Source organism: Bos taurus, chromosome 7, assembly GCF_002263795.3.
Source record: "Bos taurus isolate L1 Dominette 01449 registration number 42190680 breed Hereford chromosome 7, ARS-UCD2.0, whole genome shotgun sequence".
In the NCBI taxonomy this organism is placed as follows: domain Eukaryota; kingdom Metazoa; phylum Chordata; class Mammalia; order Artiodactyla; family Bovidae; genus Bos; species Bos taurus.
In genome coordinates this window covers 18,925,727-18,946,956 of record NC_037334.1, presented here as the reverse complement: position 1 = coordinate 18,946,956, position 21,230 = coordinate 18,925,727, and the positions used below count along the sequence as shown (strand labels likewise).

At 53.3% G+C, this 21,230-nt stretch overlaps 1 protein-coding gene across 1 annotated transcript in view; it reads right to left on the bottom strand.

The window, feature by feature from the left end:
• Positions 1-10,539, bottom strand: part of PTPRS (protein tyrosine phosphatase receptor type S) — a 110,870-nt gene extending 100,331 nt beyond the window's left edge. Inside the window, exon 1 of the mRNA XM_059888644.1 lies at positions 10,351-10,539. The gene's annotated coding sequence lies outside the window, so the exon portion shown is untranslated. The remainder of the gene's footprint in view (positions 1-10,350) is intronic.
• Between the last annotated feature and the right edge of the window lie 10,691 nt (positions 10,540-21,230).

Here is a 21,230-nt window from a genome sequence, read left to right as displayed (position 1 = left end):
GGAATGCCCAGCAGAGGAAATAGCAAAGACAAAGGCCTGGAGGTGGAAAGGAAAGAAAGGTCAGCGTGGCTGATGCACAATGAGTGAGAAGGGAGAGGGCAGAGAAGCCGGCAGGGGACTGGATGGCAAGAAGGGTTTGGGCGCACCATCCAGAGAGGCAAAGCAACTTGCCTGAAGTCACACAGCTCGTAAGAGGCAACGACGGGCCTTGAACCCAGACCGGCTGACAATGACGCCCCTTCATCTGCGACCAACCTTCTGGCTACATAACAGCTACCTGTGAAATGAAACCGCAGAGCCTTCTTCTGCAAAAATTATTAACCATTTCAAGAAAGCAACAGCAGAGCATTCAACTAAGTACAGACCCTCTGTGAGCACAAAAATGCACACAGGCAACCCTGGGAAAAGGCTCCAGTGAGCCAGTTCCTCGTCCTTATTCTGTGCCTCAGCTGCCTCCATCTGCCGCCTCTCGGAGCTGTTCTAAGGATGAAAGGAGGAAGTTCAGCGAAGCTTGAGCCCTGGATCAGACACGCAGTGTAGACTCTACAACCAGGGACCGCGTGTAATACTGGTTTATTTCCCCTCTGTTGTAACTGTTTGGGAAATTGTGGATGCGGGGTTCCATCCACATCTCCCCCCCCCCCCCCCCCCCCCGCCCCGTGGTTTGTGAAGACAGGTGGAGGGAGGCGGGGAGGGGAGATGAAGCCACAGTCATTTAGTCCCTGCTTGTGTTCCCAGGTGGCGCTAGTGGTAAAGAAGAATCCACTCGCCTATGCAGGACGCGCAAGAGACTTGGGTTTGATCTCTGGTCGGGAAGAAGCCCTGGAGGAGGAAATAGCAGCCTACTCCAGTATTCATGCCTGGAAAAATCCCATGGACAGTGGAGGCTGGTGGGCTACAGTCCATGGAGTTGGAAAGAGTCAGACATAACTGAAGCACACACACACACACACACAGTGTACCCTGGGCGCCAGACCCCACATCCACATGACGGTGTTTAATTCCTGATGCAGCAAGCAGGACATGTCCCCATTTCCTGGATGAGAAAAGTGAGGCTGGGGGAAGGAAGAAGGGGTGACCTCACACGGCCGGGGAGGGCCTGTATCAGGATTCGAACTTAGCACTCTGGCCTCCAAAGACCAGGTAGGGAAAAGAGGAAAGACCTGGCCATGGCAGCCCCTTGGCGTCCCAGATCCACCACTATCTCCAGAAAACCCCAGGAACCCATGCATCAGGGGCAGTTTCCCGATTGCGATGATCAACTGGGCCATGGGGGCCGGGACAGGTGGGCTGCGGGAACCCGTTTGGGATCTCAACGTTCGAGTCCAGGAAGGCAGTGCAGGGCGCAGGAGGCGGACGTTCACAGATAAGCCCATAATACCCCAGCTGCCTGATTTCTCTCACCGCCTGGGCTGTGGAGCACGTAGCAGCTTTTCCACAGCTCAGCATGACTGACATCTAGAACCCAGTCATTCTCTGTTGCAGGGGCTGGGGGTCGGGGGCATCCCAGATGCTGTGGCGTGTGGAGCAGCATCCCTACCCCGCCCACTGGATGCCAGGAGCATCCCCTAGTTGTGATGACCACAGATGTCACCAGACTTCACCCTGTGTCCCCCTGAGGTTGGGGAGCAAAATCACCCCAGGCTGAGAACCACCGCAGCGAACTCCACAGATAATACAGGCGACCCAGTGCCCCAGCCCCGAGAGCGAATAGGTACGTTCCAGAAAATACAAGAGGAGAGGAACAGGTCCTGCGGCAAGCAGGTAATTCACGGCACTGCCCCGTGAGACCAGCCGGCACAGCATTTAATTTCAGTCAAGTTTATCATTATGACCAATATTAATATAATCAGAGCCAACGTTTATCGAGCATGGCCCGCTGGCCCAGGCCCTGTTTTCAGCCCTCCCCAGGAGGAACAGCATCGCTACCTTCAAATAACCCCTCCAGGTGGCTGCGAGCCTTCAGCCCATTTCACAGCCCAGGAGACTGAGCCCTGGGGATGGCAAGCGAGGGGTTGAGCCCATGCAAGCGGCAAATGAAGGTGTTGTAAGGAAAAGAATGATCTGAGAATGGAAAAATAGGGCAATTTCATGTAAAAAAAAAAAAAAATCCAGATTTCTGGTTTTTCTTGGAGAACCAGGAAGACCAGGGTTGGGGGAATTCTGTCCAGTGTCCCCTTGGCATGACCTCTCCAGCCCTGATGGGCCGTGGGGGTTAAGAATGACGTTTCTGGACTTTCCTGGTAGTCCAGGGGTTAAGACTCCGAGCTTTCACTGCAGGGGGCACGGGTTCAATCACTGCTTAGGGAAGATTCCACACGCCATGCGGCGCAGCCAAAAAAAAAAAAGAAGACAATGAAGTTTCTGCCAAGTCTTCCTGCCTCGGTCTTCTTCTCTAGACCAGTGTGAAGAGACCCAGCCCACCTTCTAGTGGGAGGCTCAGCCCAGCAGGCACACAAGCAAGGTCGGTGCGGCTGTGTGGCTTTGGGCAAGTCCCCCTGCCTCTCTGGGCCTCAGCCTGAGAGCTGTTCCTGGAGGTGTTTGCAGAGTTCCCAGGTCTCCACTAGCAATGATCTTTGCACCCAAGTTCTGGGGAGCTTTCAGCAAACTCGAGCTGCATGTGTGGAAAATGCCATGCGAACCTCTCAGGGTCAGGACCCCCTGAGGTCACCTACCTCTCTCTTCCGCTTCCCTCATCCCCTGCCACACAGCGTCACATGCCTGCCTTCTCAGCTTTGCACCCGGTGTTCCTAATACCTGTTCAACTCAGAAAGCCCCCCTCCACTCCCAGACAAAATAGTGGCCCCGTGACCTGCTGGGGGCCACTGAATTTCCAATCTCCGCAGAACCCTACTTATTTAGGGTTATTTATTTATGTACTAGCTTATTTATGTACTCACTGTCTCTCCTGAGAAACTACAGGGTCCAAGGGATGGAGGGCCGAGCCCGCCTTGTCTACTGCTGTATCTCCTGAATTCTGTTTTCATTTGCTTTTATTTACAAAAAGAAAGCAAGTGAAAGAACACACCAAGTGCTTTCAGTCTACCCGCACATATTCGTCCGTAAGTGAAGCAAAGATCCCATTTTACAGATGAGGACACTGAGGCACACGGTGGCTTCACACCCAGTCCAAGGCTCCCCAACAGGTCTACGTCTATAGTCTGAGGTCCCACAGTTGGTGAGCAGCAGAGCTGGGATTTGAACCTAGGGTCTGGCTCTCAAGTTCTTTGGCCACCAGTATTCAACAAATACTGACTGAATGAATGAACGATTGAATGAATTGGCAAGTGAATGAATGAAGGCTGGCACACCAAGCTGATAAACTTGAGCACCTCTCAGCAGATCTGAAGCCAAAGCTGAGCCCGCACAGCCCTGAATCCTCAGGGACCTCCCCCTAGGCACTCACCTAGATTCACCACAGACTCTGGAAGTTGGGGGACCACTGCCTGGGGTCTCAGGAGCGCCCAGATCCCCGAGGCAGCCACCTGCCCTCCCTGCCTGCCTCACCTGGCCTCCTATGGCTCAGATCCTGCCAGGCGCCTGGCCCAGTCCTGCCGCAGATATGGGGTGGCCTTGATTAGGCAGCCAGTGACGGGGAACGCCCCAGTTTGCAGTGGCTGAGTCATCCTGACATTGTTCCCATGCTCGACCCCATGAGGGGCTGAGGGTTCCAGGGGTTGGGGAGGATGCTGCTGGGGAACCCCCACCAGGCAGGTCTGGCTACATATTGACACATCACTTAACACACATTGACTCGTTTGATTCTCCCAACAACCCTACAAGGTGGAGAGCATCGCCTCTCCACTTTACAGATGTGAAAAAGGAAGCACAGAGAGGTTGAGCAAACTGCCCCAGGTCACACAGCCAGCAAGTGGCAGAGGCATAATTTGAACTCAAACTACCTCAGAACAGGGTCCATACTCTGAGGAAGGCAGCTGGGGGCCCTGGGGTCTCCACAGTGACTCTCCAGTGTACCCCGCAGGGGAATGGTCATCAAAGCTATTTCTCTGACAATGGGGCAGTTAGAGGCCCCCTCACTCCTTCCCAGGAGTTAAGACTTCAGGTTCTGGCAGCTGCTGGTCCTGGGTAAGATTTCAGGTTCTCTCACATGTGGGCTGTGTGACCCGAGGCCAGTGAAGACCTCTCTGTGTGCCTCAGTTTTCCTGTCTGAGAAATGGGGTTCCCAGCACACTCCTAAGGTGCTTACTCAGCAAGGGACCTGGAATGGGCGCCAGCTCCAAATAAGTCGGATTAGCTATTATTATTCCCCGACATCCCCCCATTTGCTGATCATGGGGTTAATTATAAGTGGCGTTAAATTATACACACACAGACGCATCGACCTCCCTTTCCCAGAACCCCTGAATTTTCACCAACACTCAATTACCCACGCAACAGCATGGCAATAGAGCATCTTCCTGGCTTCTCTCCACCTGGCCCACCTCCATCGGAGGGTCCCAGCCCTCTGTGACAGAGGCCAAGACACCACTCGGGGGCTGGGCCATCGTAAGACGAATGCAGCCAGCAATGGCCATGTCCAAGAGCCGAGGCAGGCTGTTTACCTACAGTATCTCCTGTCGGGGCTCGCCGTAAGGCAGGCTGTGATTGCTCTCTGATCTTAGGGACAAAGGAGCACAGAGAAGTCAACCAACCAGCCCAAGTATGCACAGCAGGGTGGGTGCTGGAAGTCAGGGTCCCCTGAAAGTGTTAGTTGCTCAGACGTGTCCAACTTTGCGACTCCAAGGGCTGTAGCCCGCCAGGCTCCTCTCTCCATGAAATTCTCCACGCAAGAATGCTGGAGTGGGTTGCCATTCCCTTCTCCAGGGGATCTTCCCAACTCAGGGATCAAACCTGGGTCTCCTGTATTGCAGGCAGATTCTTTACCATGTGAGCCACCAGGGAAGCCCCAGGACCCCCTAAGCCAGAGGCATTTCCTACTTTTGCAAGAGATGAGGCTCCTACGGAGACGTTAAGGAACAGAGGTGATGCCACACAGAGAGGAAGAGGGAGAAAGGGGACGACTGGGAAACCAAAAATTGAGATTTTTCAGTTTTCCTAGGAGGGTTAAGGCCTGGCCTTCCAACAAGGGACTAATCTAACAGTCAAGATTAAAAAAAAAAAAAAATCAAAAATGAAAAAACCTCAAAAACAGGGACCATCCAGGGAGTTCTGGACAAAATCTGCTCCTTCAAAATCAGGATATTTATGGGAGCAGGGTCAGTGTGACCCAGAAACCTGAGTTCCAAGCCCCTGGATCAGGGGAGAATCCATGGGAACATGGGAGTGCAGGGATCCTAAAAAAAAAAAAAAAAAGACCTGGGTGTGTTTTCAGGTATAGAATCCTTTGGGCCTCCACAGGACCGGGGGAACCAAAATGGGATTCCATAGCCAGCCCAGAATAGCACCAATCCCTAGGTCCACCCCGGCCAGACCCGGGGGAGGGGTGGGGGGAGAGGTAGGGTAGTTCCCCAGAGCAGGGAAGAGACAAAAATAAAGCAACACAGAAAGTCGGGGCCTGTCCGTGAGTCACTCCCACCACTCCTTAATTTTCGCCTTTGCAGAAGTGTAAGCCAATTGGTTTTTTCATGTTCCCCACGCACAACCCCCCACCCCAACACTTCTGAAATATCAGCCAGCAACAAGACAGAAATGGTACGGCGGGGTTCTTTGTTTTTTCTTCCTTTGTGTGTGTGTCTGCCTTTTCTTTCCTTAAAGAAAAAGGAGAGAAGGGAGTGGGGTGGGGGTGGGGGGTGGGGGGGTATCCAAATACTATACTCAAAACCCAAAACCCGTAAGCGTCTAGAAGCCCAGCTGCTAAGTCACTTCAGTCGTGTCCGACTCTGTGCGACCCCATAGACGGCAGCCCACCAGGCTCCCCCGTCCCTGGGATTCTCCAGGCAAGAACACTGGAGTGGGTTGCCATTTCCTTCTCCAATGCAGGAAAGTGAAAAGTGAAAGTGAAGTTGCTCAGTCGTGTCTGACTCTTAGCTACCCCATGGACTGCAGCCCACCAGGCTCCTCCATCCATGGGATTTTCCAGGCAAGAGCACTGGAGTGGGGGGCCATTGCCTTCTCTGAGAAGCCCAGAGGGGATGGCAAATTGGACCACAGGGTTCAAAGACCCACGTGTCATCATTTCCTGTACATCTCAAGCTATGATCTGCCTGGGTCCAGGCTATCTGTCCTTGTGATGGGGTGACACGCACTTAAAATCATGCCCTGCCCCAACCAGCACTCCATCTTCTCCAGCCACAAGCCAGGAGCTTTCTGGTTCCAGACAGAAGTCAGACCAAATTTTTAAAACCATCTGAAAAGCCCTTGTTCTCCCCAGCGCAGTGGTGTGGCTTTTCTTCTGTCCACAGCCCCACAGAGGGTTTTGTTGGCTTGGCACCTGGACCTTGTCACCTGTCCCCACTGTGAGCCCCCTGCCTGGTGGGCAGCTGGGGTCTCTCCACATCCCCCCCACCGCTGCCCGCAGGGCATCTTTTGCGGCGGGGAAGGACAGAGCAAGGGCAAGACAGGGGCACCTCCTCCTTGTAAATTCTGGGAAACGGGACGCCCGCCCACGGAGGGTGTGCCAGAAGGCTGTTCTGGGTGCAGAGGAAAGCGGGGTGGCGTCTCGGAGCCCCTGGCCAGGCCCCCTGCGTCTCTCCAGAAGCGCAAGCCCCCACCGCCCCCAGAGAGGACGCCACGGCCCACAAGGAGCCTGCCAGGCCGCTGCACTTCCCAAGAACCTTCCTCTGGCTCCGGATGCCTCTAACAAATGGAATCTAATGCAGTCAGGGTTGTAAAGGGGGGTGGGGGGTGGGAATTGCTTTCAGCTGAAAACGTTAAGCTTTGTCAATTATCCCCCAAACCCGCCAGGTTTATAAATATCCGTCTTTATTTTTAGGGTTTTCCTCTCCATCCTGAACTCTATCGGTGGTGCGCCCCCTGCCCGCCCCCTCCAAGCAGCGGCTGCACTGAAGTCACAGGAAGCAGGCGAAACTTGGGGCTGTGGGGGGCTGTGTCTCGGAGCCATATAGGCCCTACCCAATCCTTCCCTGCCCGGCCACCTCTCTGACCATCCTTCAGGCTGGAGTAATCAGCACAGCCACAGGTCTCCTGGCACCTGGCTCCTGGCTCCTGGGAGCGGCAGTTGGAGATGCATGGTGCTCCAACACCTGTGACGGGCTGTTCCTTGCCCACCCAGACGGTAGAAGGGGAAACTGAGTCATCCATGGAAAGCCGTCTGCTGAGGAGAGGTGGAGCTGTCCCCTAGACCGATCCCGATCTAGGGGAGGCCAGGCAGACCCCCACACTCTCAGTGGCCCAAAGAAAATGGACACACAGTCATGGTTCCAGAACTGTCCCCCGCAGATGCCACTGCTAAACTCCTGACATCCAGGAGCTTCTCCCCTTCCACCTGCTCTGACAACTCAGCCCAGAGCCACCGCTCCGGTGCTGGGACAAAAATGCCTCAGGTCTCTGAATGGGGCCTCCAGACAGGCAAAGATGCCCGGGATCCCCCAGGGAAACAGGGGAAAAAGAAAGGCGCTAGTAATGATCCAAGGAGCTAGAAACAGAGGCACCGTCAGTGGGTGACCATTCCTGTGCGGGCGGCAAGCGGGCACCTGGCTGGCAGTGCCCTCCCTCTGTGCCCACCTCAAGGCACGGGATCATGGGGGAAGAGGGTTCACCCCAAGGATGCTGGCCTGCACCCCAGCAGCACCCTCCAATGCCATACCCTGGCCACATCAGAATGACCCATGTCTCCGCCCCTCTCCCCACCTCTGCAGAGAATGGGGAGTGGGCCAGGCCTGGCCTCTCCTGGCAGGACGGGTACTGACATGACAGCACCAGCCCTCTTCACCCCCTGGGGGGCCGATGTCATCGACTGGGTGGCAGGAATAGAAAAGCGCATGAGCTCACCAGGCAGGCCGGGTCTCCCTCGACGTTTTGTTTGCCTGAGCCCAATTATACCAACTCTCAGGACAATCGCGGGTGGCTGCCCCCAGGGGGCTGGGGGGGCCAGGGCCCCACGCAGAAGTGCACCGTCATGTTGAAGGTGTCACCCCGGGCCCAGGGAATGGGGCAAGAGGAAGTTTCTGGAGCAGGAGGAAGAAGGGAGACAGGACAGCAGGCATCCGGCGATGTCCCCTCGGAGGGCATTGCAGGGGAGTGGGGATGGGGATCCAGCTGGAGACCCAGGCCCAAGTTGGTGGGCTCTGGGATTGACGGGGGGCGGAAAGCAGCCGCCCCCAGCCCCAGCTGCCTTCCTTCCGTAGCCAAAGTATCAGCTGGCAAAGGAAGAAGAGAGCTGAGGGACAGAAGGCAAGCGAGATTGGCAGGGGGAGGGGGGCACAAAGGAAGGGGACCCTGGGTGGGGGAGGGGCGTTATGCAAATGGCAGAATCGACCCAATCCCTCGGCCATTAATAAAAGCTCCAGCAGCAGCAGCAGCAGCTGCTATCGGCAGGAGTAGAGTCGCAGGCTGGCTGGCTCTTCTCACCGGTGGAAGAGGGGGAAGCAGGGCGCCCCAAACAAAAGGGACCCTCGCCCCCCTGCACCCCGGAACAGCAACAGTGGGGAACACTGATGGAAGACCAGAACCCCAACCGCCAAAGTCCAGCGGGGGAAACCACCGGGGGCCCAGAGTGGGTGGGACCCCGACCTCAACACCCTCGAGGACCCTTCGGCTTTGTCCCTGTTTCTCAGAGTCCTCATGCCCAGCCTGGACGCCTCAGACACCTTCCTCCCCAATTCACAAGCTGTTGCCCAGGCTGGTTTTTCAGGGGTCTGGCGGGAGACAGAAGGGCCCCAGGCTCAGAATGAGGACTCCCGCAGATGGAGATGGGGGGAACAGGGGAATCCCAGCTGAGCCCGAGAAGGGGAAGGGAGGCACCACCCCCCAGATGGAAGCGCTGGGGTGGTTCGTACGTTTGGGGGATGAGGACCCAAGGGGGTGACTAAATTTAAGGAAGGACTGCAGAAGAAAGGACATTCCGAAAAGCTGTATATTCACGAAGCTACTAGAGGAAGGTCTGAAATCGGGGGAAGGATCACATAAGAGGAGATTCCAGACTCAGGGTCGGGGGGGGAGTGTGGCTGACAAAAAAAAAAAAAAAAAGATTCCACTTGGGGTTGGGGGGGATTCTCTGAGAATTTCAGAGAGAAAGCAGTTGAAGGGGGGGGGGTTCTCTGATTTACGGGGAGTTTCGTGGGGTAAGTATCCAGGATTTGTGGACAGGTGGAATCCTAAATGTGGCAGTGTTTCCGTAAGGAGCGGTGAACTTGGCCGTAACTCGGTCGAAACCCTCGCGCCCAGAGTACCGGCGCTCTAACTCGTGGGGGAGGGCTTCCCTCTGGGTAAGGGACCCCCCGCGCCCCCTTCAACCTGGTTCCGACGGCTCCGCCCCCAGGGATGACGTCACCGCCCCTCCTCCCAGCCCCCAAGGGGGCTCCCAGGGCGTGCAGAACCCGCGAGGCTGGCAACTGAAGGGGCGGCTTCCCCTCTCCCGGGATCCCCACGGGGCCCCCAGCTCCTAGGGGAGGTCGGGCGCCCGGCACGCGCGCCCGCCTGTCCGCCAGGGTCCCTGGGGCTGGGGGCTGAGTCTTGCCCCACTTGGGAGATCTGAGAGGGGGCGCTGGGTCCGCAAAAGGGTGGGGCAAGACAAGGTAGCGGAGGGCCACCCCCCACCAAAGGATAGATGAGACCGAGAGGGCGCTAGGGGGAGACAGCATTGAGTAGGGGGTCTCTAGGGGAGGGGGATCAAAGAGCGAAGGCGGCGGGCACAGCAGCCGCCCTGGGCGCACCGTCCAGTCGGTGCCCTCCTTGCTCTCACCTGGAGGCACCTGTCCCGGGCTTGTCTCCACTCCGGGGTGCCCGCGCGCCCCCCAGCCCCAGAACAGCGCCCCCTGCCTCCGGGACCCGCCCGGGGAGCCTGGCTGGGCGCCGCCGGGGCCAGCACCCCCTCCGCACACACGCGCGTCCTCCCTCCGCGCCTTTGCCCCGCCCGCAGCCCGGGGTGGTGCAGCCGGCGGCGCTGGGCAGCTTCCAACGCCGCGCTCCGGGCGAGTCCAGCCCAGCCCCCTCCCCGCCGCGAACCCCCCAGCCCCGCCCGCCGAGCCCCCTACCCCGCAGCCCCTTCCCACCCCGGCCTAGCCCCTCAGGGGCATTGTTCGGACGCAGGCTGCCCGGCGCAGCGGCTAGGCGTGCAGCCGGCTGCAGCGGAGCATCCTCCGAGCACAATGGCCGTACAGTCTTCCCCGGCACAAAGCCGGCGCGCTGCCCACTCTGCCGTCTCCAAGACCCCCACTGGAGCGCCTGCATTTCTTTGAATCGAATTCATGATTATTTTTCCCCCTTTACCTGGAGGCTGGCTGGGCTGGGCTCCCCCGGCTCTGCCCCGCTTCACATCCTGGCTGTTGCATGGGATTCGAGCGGAGCTCGAGCGCCAGCGGCTCGCGGCGTGCGCGCGCCGGCCGGGCTGCCGGGCGGGCGGCGCGAGGACACTCACTGCGGCTCGCGCTCCCCTCGCGCCGGCTCGCGCGCCCCCCCAGCCGGTGACGTCATCCCTTCCGCCACCGCCGCCGCCGGCCGGAGGCGGGGCCCGCTATGGCGCGTCACTGCGCAGCCGCGCAGCCGCCACGCCCCTCGGCCAATGAGGCGGCTTGGCGGGGGCACGTGGCCCGGGGCGTTTAAAGGGCTGCAGGAGCACGTGGGGGTGTGGGGCTTCGAGGGACACGTGGGTGGCGGCGTCAGCACCAGGGACCCCTCTGGCCGCTGGTCCCCTCGTTAGTCCCAGGGCACTTGGCACAGAGGTCACGGTGCCTGCCATCCCCTGCTCTAGACTCTGCCCTGGCTTCCCAGTGCCTTCTGTATAAATTCCAACCTCTTCTGTGAGACTCACTTCACCGCCCCGGCACCCACCATCTTATTCCAGGTGTACATGCTTAAGCCAAACCAGCATCTTACAGTTCTTCCAGTCTACTCACTCCTGACAAGATCTTGCTCCTGCTGTTCCTTCACCTGGCACAGTCTTCCCGGCGGCACACCCCGCCCCAACGCCCCACCTCCGACCCCCGCCCGGGGATCTTTCTGGGGGTTCCAAGGTGGCGCTAGTGGTAAAAAAAAAAAAAAAAAAAGCCGCCTGCCAATGCAGGAGATGTAAACGGATGAGGGTTAGATCCCTGGGTTGGGAAGATTCCCTGGAGGAGGACATGGCAACCCACTCCAGTATTCTTGCCTGGAGAATCCCTTGGATAAAGGAGTCTGGTGGGCTACACTGCATAAGGTGGCAAAGCATCGGACAGGACTGAAGCAACTTAGCACATCTTCCCCTTTCTTTATGCCATCATCCTGATTTTATTCTGATCATGCTAGGGTGTGCCTCCGTGGGGCCTGGAGATCCTAGCTTATTGATTGCATGAATGAGGGAACATTTCCTGCAGAGTAAGCACTTTCCAAACCTCTCACCTAATTACCATCACCTGCTGCCCTTGAGGCAGGGCAAACCACAATCGGAACCCCAGCTCAAACACTGGCTTGCTGTGTGGGACCCTATCTCAGCTTTTCCACCTGCAAAATGTGTTTGCCCCATCTCCCTGGGTCTCAGTTTCCCATCTATGAAATGGAGCAAGGTGGCCATTGCTCACAAGAGACTGTAAAGATGAAGTGTGATAGGGTGCCTACCTGGTCCACAGTTGAAACTTGAAAATGGGACAGTGAGGGGAAAAAGACAGAAAGAAAAAAGGGAAAGATTACCATGGAGGGCTGGAGGGCTCAAAGACGCCAAACAAGATTGCACATCAAATGACTGTGTTCTGAACCCGTTGGAAGCATTTTATTTCATCAAGGTATGTGTTTGAAGAGGGCCTCGTGCCCATAAAAGGACTCCAGTTTAGAATTTGGGTTTTTTTTCCTCCCAAATCATTGATTCATTCATTCCTGGCCAAAGATGCAGATATAAACAAAAGGCATTAACCCAGGGAACAAAACAAGAAGGCGGAAGTCATAAATAGGAGACAAGAGAGGAGAGGATGAATAATTAAACAAGGAACCTAAATTAAGCCTGGAGTTTCCCAGCGGCCAGTGCAGGTTTGCAGAACTTATTTGTCCTCCTTCCTGGCAGTGTGACCCTGACCTAGCCATTGACAATCTGACCTTGGTTTTCTCATCCAAGCAATGGAGACACAACTGCATCTTAAAGAATCAAATGGGATGGTCTGTGCACAAATGCTTAGCTGATCTGAAATACACAGTAGGTGCTCAAGCCCTGTATACTCGATGGAGGTAGACTTCTGGCTCTGGAGGGGCTGGACATGGCATGAGCCACACTTAGCCCTGCCACCTATTAGGTGAAGGACTGAAAATGCCCCTCTGAGCCTCACTGCTACCATCTTCGGAAAGGGTACAACCTCATCTACTTCTGGGAGTTCTTGTGAGCAGGCAAGGAAAACAGTTGCAAAATGTGGTACAGTGCATGTTCAGGACACCAAACCATTCAAGCCATCAATCTGTGTGCCACGCTGTTTCTTGGGCTGGGGCACAGAAAGAAACAAAATAGGCTAAAAAATTCCTGTCCTCTAGGAGTTGATTCCAGGGGAGGAAATAGACAATATCTCAGTTGGGGTAAAAACACAAGCCTTCCTTGCAGCCCACAAGGTACTCCACTGCCTACCCCCCATCACCTGCCTGCTCTCACCTCCTCCTCCATCTGCTCCCCCCACCCTTGCTCACTCCAGTCCACCCGTGCCAGCCGCCTCACTGTTCCTTGCAAACATCAGGCACAGTCCAGCCTCAGGGCCTTTGCACTGGCTGTTCCCTTTTCCTAGAATGCTGTTCCCAAGGCTGGCTCCTCATCCTTCAAAACTCTTGAGACACCCTCCCTGACCATCCTCCCAGAGTTTATCTTCATCTCGGTACCAGATTATTATGATTTGGAGTGATTACTATTTGGGGGCAGTTTGTTTTCTGTCTCCCCACTTTATCTGTGCCTCAGTTTGCCCATCTGCCAATGCAGGATAGTAAGAATCTCTTATCTCCTCGGGTTGTGGGAGGGTGAAATGAGTTACTTCATCTAGATTCTAGAAGGGATTGCTTGATAAATGTGACTACTGTAAATGGGAAAGCCAGGATGACTAGCCAGGTGATCATAAAAATCCATACAAGGGGAACAGAACATTCTAGTCTGATATTATTGCCAGCCCTAGAATATAGACAAGTGTCAGAGGGCATTAAAGATCCAGTAACCAAGACTTCCTGCAAGCCAAAGCTTGAAGAGAAAATAGGAGAGAATATTCTCCCTTGGGGCATAGCTTAAGCCTCAAAGCTCCACAAGGTGGAAAATACTAGAATTGGGAGGTAGGGCGTGGTAGGTTCTGAGTCTCTTGTGTCTGCCAACCACAGGGAATGGCAAGCTGTGGAGGTGACTCATGGTTTGTGGGGTGAATCGTTCAGTCATTGAGCATTGCCACCTTGTGCAGGGGAGTGGTGGGCTTCCTCCATTTTTCCCTCCTCCTGCCACTCTGCCAACACAGTCTCCAATCCAGCACCTCCCAGAACCTGATAATTAGCTTTGTTTTGTTTTTATTGAGACAACTCCAGAGGAACCATCAACTGCCCATCACAGCATGTATAGGACTCCTCCTGCCAAGTTCGCAGAATCCAGCCTTGAATTCTTGAAAGCCACTTCCAAAACATCTCCCCCACAACTCTGCCCTGTGCCAGAGTCCACTGTCTTTGTACATTCCTTCAAGTTAAACATTTCCCTCTCTGTCTCTACCCAAGTTCACTTCAAATGCCAAAGAGAAAAGGGGCAGATGGAAACACCTCATTGGCTGACAGCTTGCACTTTTCTGCATTCAATGTGGGGCTCCCTTGGGGGTCCCTCTGAGTTAGCTTATCAGGTAATCATTAGGAGTCTGGAGTCAGAGAGACATGGCTTCAAATCCTGGCTGCGACATTTAAAATTCAACATCCCTTCATGATAAAATACTCAGCAAACTAGGTGTAGAGGGTACTTCTTTGACCTGATAAAGGATGTCAACCGGCAATATCATACTTAATGATGAAAGACTGAATGATGTCTCTCTAATCCCTCTAAGATCAAGAACGAGATAGTGATGTCCCTGCTCACGAGTCCTATTCAACACTGTACCAGAGGTTATAGCCAGATAGTTAGGCAAGAGGACAGGCATCCAGATGGGAAATGAAGATTTAAAACAATCTCTATTTGCACATTATTTTGTAGATAGAAAATCCTAAGGAATCCACTTTAAAAAAAAAAACTATTAAAACTAGTAAACAAGTTCAGCAAGGCTGCCGTATACATGATCAATACACTAAATCCATTGTATTTCCTAAGCAGTGGCAATAAACAAGAAAAATGAAATCAAGAAACCAATTCCATTTGCAACATATCAAAAAGAATAAAATACTTGGAGATACATTGACTGAGAAATGCAAAACTTACACTATGAAAACAGCAAGGTGGTGCTGGAAGAAATTAAAGACGACCCAAACAAATGAAAAGACATCCCATGTTCATGGATTGGAAGACTTGATACTGCTAAGATGGCAATATTCCCCAAATTGTCCTATAGGTTCAACCCAATCCTTATCAAAATCCCATTTGACTTCTTTGCAGAAATTGACAAGCAGATTCTAAAATTCTTATGGGAGTTAGAGGGACCCAGGATAGCCAAAACAATCCTGAAAAAGAACAAAGTTGAGGGGCTTACACTTCCCAGTTTCAAAACTTATTGCCAAGTTATAGGCATCAAGACAGTGTGGTCTTGGGGTTAAGACTCTGCACTTCCAATGCAGGGGGCATGCGTTTGATCCCGGATCTGGGAACTAGATCCCACATGCCACAGCTAAGAGTTCACATGGTGCAAGTAAAGGTCCCATGTACCATAGCCGAAGAGCCCACGTGCTACAACAAAGACTGAAGATCCCATGTGCCACAATCAAGACTCACCATAGATGGAATAAATGACAATTTAAAAATATTAAAAAATAAAAATAATAAAACATTAGGGACTTCCCTGGTGGTCCAGTGGTTAAGACTCTGCAGTTCAACTTCAGGGGACGTAGGCTTGATTCCAGGTCGGGGAACTAAGATCCCACATGCCACAGGGCACAACCAAAATAAATAATTAATTAAAATAAAATTTAAAAGACATTAAACAAACTCTTGGCTATGCTACCCCTGCCTTACACGACTCTAAGCAAACCATGGGTCTCTTTGTTATTCTCAGTTTCTTTGCTCTGAAATCAGGTATAATTAGACCAACCCCTCTCAGGCTTTCTGTGAGGGTCAAATAAGCCATGTCACAGGTAATTATTTTGGGAAGTATAAAGAAATGAATCCAAGTATCCAAGAGAAGGGAACAAGCATGAACTAACCAGGTGCGACCCAACTGGGAGTAGTATACAGCAATGAAAAAGGATAGGTAGCATGGACCCATGAGGGAGGCTCTATAGGATAATTTGTTCTTGATAAACGCCTGTGGAGAGCTTTGATTATCATGTTCCACCTTCTATGTTTTCAGCTTATAAGGAAATAAACTGAAATGAGCTCATTTAAAACGAGCAAATGCATATATTTGCACATCTATAAACCCAGGTCACCACCACCATCCAAAAGAAACAAGCGGTGGGATGTATGGGCTATTCAGATAATTCTCTTAAAATGGCATTTTTCTCTTTGTGGTGACAAGTTCTGAATATTGATGGTGGTTGTGGTTATACAAAACCGAACGTGTGATAAAATGGTAAAGACTATGCACACACCACATACACACACACACATATAAACCTGAAAAGTATGGAAGAGATCAGTGGATTGTAGAATTTCCGTTTCCTGATTCTGAAAACATTCTATAATTATGGAAGATGTGATCACTTAGGGAAGCTGGGGAAAGGGTACATGGACCTATTTGTACTCTTTGCAACTCCCTGGGAATATATAACCATTTCAAAATAAAATTCTTTTCAAGGAGCATGTTGGGAGGCTGAGGTGTGGTATGTCTGTCCTGTCTGTTCCCCCTGGCTGGATGTGGACGTTGCTTTTTATTTTGGGTGCCCACAGACAATGCTATGCTAGAGTTTGACTGTCATCTATCCACACAAGCTGCTTTCCCTAACTCTGCAAACCCAGCCATTCTCTATTTAAGCTCTTATAGATGGGCTTCTCAGGTGGCTTGATGGTAAAGAAGCTGCCTGCCAAGCAGGAGACTCGGGTTTGGTCCCTGGGTCAGGAAGATCCCCTGGAGGAGGGCATGGCAACCCACTCCAGTATTCTTTCCTGGAAAACGCCATGGACAGAGGAGTCTGGTAGGGCTACACTCAGCACACACGCATGCACACACCTGGGGACTCAATGACCGTCTGCAAATCTGGCATCTGTTACCTCCTACCTGATACAGATGGGGCCTCTTGACTTACTGATTTTAAGGGACAGAGGATGTTCCACCAGATGGGGGCTCTGCTGAGTCAGGGACCTTGGGACACACATAGATTCGCCATCCAGACCCCCTGCCTCAGCTCCCCAAGCCAGGGGCTTCCTACCACCATCACCATGGGTCCCCAGGTGTGGCATCCAGACGTCTGGGAGGCCCCAGGGGGATTTTAAGTTCTACACTCACAGCATGAAACACCACGGAATCCGGCCGGTCAAAGCTGTTCACATCTCGGTTTTCTTTTCCAGGAGAAAGTCTTGGGTGGTGCTAGTTGAGTCATAAACGCCTGCCTGCTCACATCCTCTCAACACTTTTTCCAAAAAGGAAAGAGTTGGCCCAACTGGGGGTCTGAGAATGGTGGTCACAGTTCAGATCGGATCATTGCTCTGGATTTTGTTAATTTCATGGCTGGGTCTTCATCTTTTTTCTTTGTGTATTCTGGCCTTACTTATTCACTGGACTTATTACTTTGATTTGCCTTTGTGTATACATTTCACTTGCATCCAGGTCTAATGTTTGAGAGGTGTGGTCTAATGTTTCTTTTTTAAAAAGAAATTTGGTTTTGTTGTTTTAGTTGCTAAGTCGTACTCAACTCTTTGAGACACCATGGACTGTAGCCCGCCAGCCTCCTCAGTCCATGGATTTCCCAGGCAAGAATACTGGAGTGGGTTGCCATTTCCTTCTCCACGGGATCTTCCTGACCCAGGGATTGAATGCACGTCTCCGGCTTGGCAGGTGGGTTCTTTACCACTGAGCCACCAGGGAAGGCCTAAAGTTTGGTTACCTAGAAGCAAACAAGTGGCCGTAAAGAATCTTCACTGCATGGTTTTGGTCCCCAGTCAGGGAACTAAGATCCCACATGCCACAGGGCAAAACAAAAGAAAGGAAGGAAGGAAGAAAGAAAACATGAAGTAATCAAAGGTCAAGCACTACTCACTAGCGATGTTTGAAGAGGATTGAAGTCCAGGGCTTCCCAAGTGGCTCAGTGGTAAAGAACCTACCTGTCAATGCAGGAGATGCAGGTTTGATCCCTGGGTTGGGAAGATCCCCTAGAGAAGGAAATGGCAACCTGCTCCAGTATTCTTGCCTGGAAAATCCCATGGACAGAGGAGCCTGGCAAGCAACAGTCCACGGGGTTGCAAAAGAGACAGACACGACTTAGTAACTAAAACAAACAACAGTAAAGTCCAGTGCAGATTGGATTATCTCCATGAAACTCAGTGATGCCCAAGCAGCATGTGCCTCCCTGACACCTATTTTACAAATGAGGAAACTGAGGCTCCAGGAGGTGATATCACCAGCTTAGGGGCAAGTATGGAACCAAGATCAGCCTGACTGCAAAGGCTATGTTCTTTCCTTTTCCCAATGATCCTCCCTCCGGATGTTTCCCAGGCTGATCCCACCTCCTGGCGTGCCTTCCTGGCACCCCGCAGTTTTGCCAACTTCTGCCCTCCACCTGCAGGAGGCCCTCCTGATTCTTACAGCCCCAAATCACTCTGAAAGCTGAGTGCTCATTAAGCCATGTCATGATGCCACATACACTCTGGGGCTTGCTGAATACCTGTGGACTGTGTGGGACCATCCCTGTGTGTGAAAAGGGTTAACTTACTTCATTTGCATACCATGCCCAGATGCATTTCGGGAACAGACTACAGCCTTGCTGCCTGGGCTTGATGGGGGGAGGGTGGGGAGGGGGTGAGGTGAATGAAAGGCTTCTTCTGGGCAGAGCTAGCAGGGTCTGAGCAGGGGAGGGGGCGGGGAGGGGGTGTATGGGCGGGAGTGAGGCACAGATCACCCTAACTGCTGGGGACAGGCAGTCAGGGGGACATTCCTTCTTCCCATAATGAACTAACCAGAGAGGTGCAGGCAACCGGAAATGGGATTCCGCTCCCCCACCCACCCCTGCAACCACAGGAGCTGTCCTCAGTTTACCGAACTGCAGGTTGGGCATATGGTACCGTCTTCCAAAAATTGAAGTGGTGCAGAAATTCAACCCAGCCTGGGTTAACCACCGTGTAACTTTAATCCTGTGCATAGTAGGCACTTAACAGATGTCATAGTGTTGGCTGTTCACACCTCTCAAGGAAACCAGGCCTTGGAGAGGGTACGTGGCTTAGCCAGGACACACAGCGGGGAGGACACACAGGGGACATAGATGTCCCGGCAGGGCTGGAGCCTAGCCCTCTCACCCCACCCTCGCTGGCTCCCACCCGACCACGAGTGGGATCGTCCTGGCAGCAGAGATGTGGCGCAGGATAAAATGGGAAGTGCTAAATAAATCCTCTTGCCTGGCGTCCCACTTACCCGTGGAGCGCCTCTCCTGGTGCCTGGCACTCTGGGACTCTGGAGGGGAGGGGCGCTTTTCCTGTGCTCATGAAACTCAGGGGGGCTATAGCATTTCAGACACTGCTCACAGGTCCCCAGGATATGGTCACCGCCCTTGCCCTCCAATACTGTTGTGACTTTGCTGAACTGAAAGAAACTGAAAGACGGGGGCATTTCTGAGCTGGAAGCAGGCTGCCTGCTGAGGGATAGGGGAGAGTCGCTGACACAGGATGACAGAGTCCATCTGATGAGCACCTACTATGTGCTAGGCTGTTGCTGAGAGCTTCCTGTGTCACCAAGTACCAAGAATCATTATCATCCTGGAGTAAGATGACTGACTTCTGCCCATTTCACAGGGGAGCATATTGAGGCTCAGAGAGGGAAGGGATGTCCTAGCATTCACATAACTTGAGACAGGAAGGGCTGGGTTAAGGGTCCCAAGTGTATGATTAAATTTTGGGCTACACTGGATGGCATGAAGGATCTTAGTTCCCTGACCAGGGATGGAACCCTCACCCCCTGCAGTGGAAACATGGAATCTTAACCACTGGACAACCAGGGAAGTCCCAAGGCCCCAGATTTGACTCAGGTCATAGTTTATTCATGCATCTGAAACGTACGTATTGGGCACCTACTGTGCCAGAGAGGGAACAAAATAAGTGACAATCTTGGGCTGACTTTTTAACAGGAGATGAACGTAAAACCAGATAAATAAATGCATGGTGGGAAGCAGTAAGGATGGAAAAGTAAGCAGGAGAAGGGAAGGGCTGGGGTGCAATTTTAAATCAGGTGCTGAAGGAAGGCCATGCTGTGATGAACAAAGGTCTGAAGGCCTCGGATGAAGAACATCCTGAGCAAAGGGAACAGTCAGTGCAAAGGCCCTGGGGCAGGACTGGGCCTGGAGTGAGGGGGAGAGAAGGAGGAGGAGGGCAGGGAGGGGAAGGGGCAGGTCCAGGGAAGGGGTCGTGGAGGACTCAGGCTTTACCTGGAGCGAGGAGGGGGCCAGGAGGGCTGTTAGCAGAGAAAGGGGCGGAGCCTGACTCATGTGCTCACGGGCTCCCTCTGGCTGTTGTAGGGAGAAAAGACTGTAAAGGGTGAGGGTGGGAGGGAGCTGGGGGACCAAGGGAAGGGAAGGTGATTGTGCCAGTCCAGGTGAGTGATGATGCTGGGGGTCGGGGTGGGGGGCGGAAGTGGGGGCAGGTCAGGGTGCAGGCAGCTTAGGAGGAGAAATAACCAGATAGAGGACAGACTTAGGAAACAGAGTGACCCTTGGCCATGTTTCCCTTGCAGTCTTTCTGGGGCCTAGGGAACCTGCAGGGACTGGATGGGGACACATTTGTATTATCAACCCAGATAATAGAGGACTAGGGTTAGGGTAAGGCTCCTGTGGCTGCTGCCCCAGGTGCTGTGGAGGTGTGCCCGGCCCCAGGCAGGGCAGCCTCAGTAACCAAGCACCTGCTCCACCATGAGCTCTCGAACAAGAATCCCCAGAGGGCTGAACCAGAGACATCAACGACATCACTCCTAGAGGCCCACCGCCTGCTCCCAGCCACTCTCCGTGCATGCGGAGCGCCCGGTGATAACACAGTGCCCCCAGTGACCGGGGCTGGAGATCTCACCAGAAATGGCATTTCCTGCGTACATTCTGTTCCAGACTCCATTCCCTACCCTTTCTGGTGATCCTTTGAAGCCCTGGAAGGAGTGTGCTGATACTGCTCCCAGTTTATGGCTGAAGCATAGAGAGGCTGAACACAGCCAGGCTTCACTGAGTCAAGTTGAACCAAGGCTGCCCTGATGTCTTGGGTTAAGGGTCCCCTCTGCCCTTGCATTCAGCCTCTTGAGTAGCCTGGAAGGTCAGTAGATTTCCCAGAGCAGAAACTCCCCCTGACACAGGCCAGCCTTGCATGCTCTCAGCGATGGGACCCTCACTTCCTGTATGAGAGAGCTGCCTTGCTTTGGGGTGACGCCAAGCACTCTTGGGGTGGCCAAGAGTGAGTTTTTCCCTTTAATCCGTCTGGTCTCCGTCCTCTGCCTTTAACCTCCCTCCTTTGGCCCTGATCCTGCTCTCTGGGGACTGCTCAGAATATGTGTCCCTCTTCCCCCTCCTTCTCCTCCGTCCTCCCACCTTCCCCACTTCCTCTCCTCCACCTCCAGGTAGCCTTTCAACTTTCACTCTAAGGAGCAGAATTGGAGAATAGGTGGGTCCCAGGGTTTGGAGTCAGACACACCTGCCTCTTGGCAGTTCTGTGGCCCTGGGCAAGTCATGATATACCTTGGAGCCTCTGTTTCCTCATATGTAAAAAAAAAAAGAAGGCAACATACCCTATCCTGGTTAACCCTATGGTCCCCATGCCCAGCTCAGAGTGTGGCAAAGAGCGTATGTTCAATAAACATTTGTCAAATAAATGCTGTTCTTTTCAACTGTTGGTCCACTACTTACTACTTGCATGCTCCAAATCT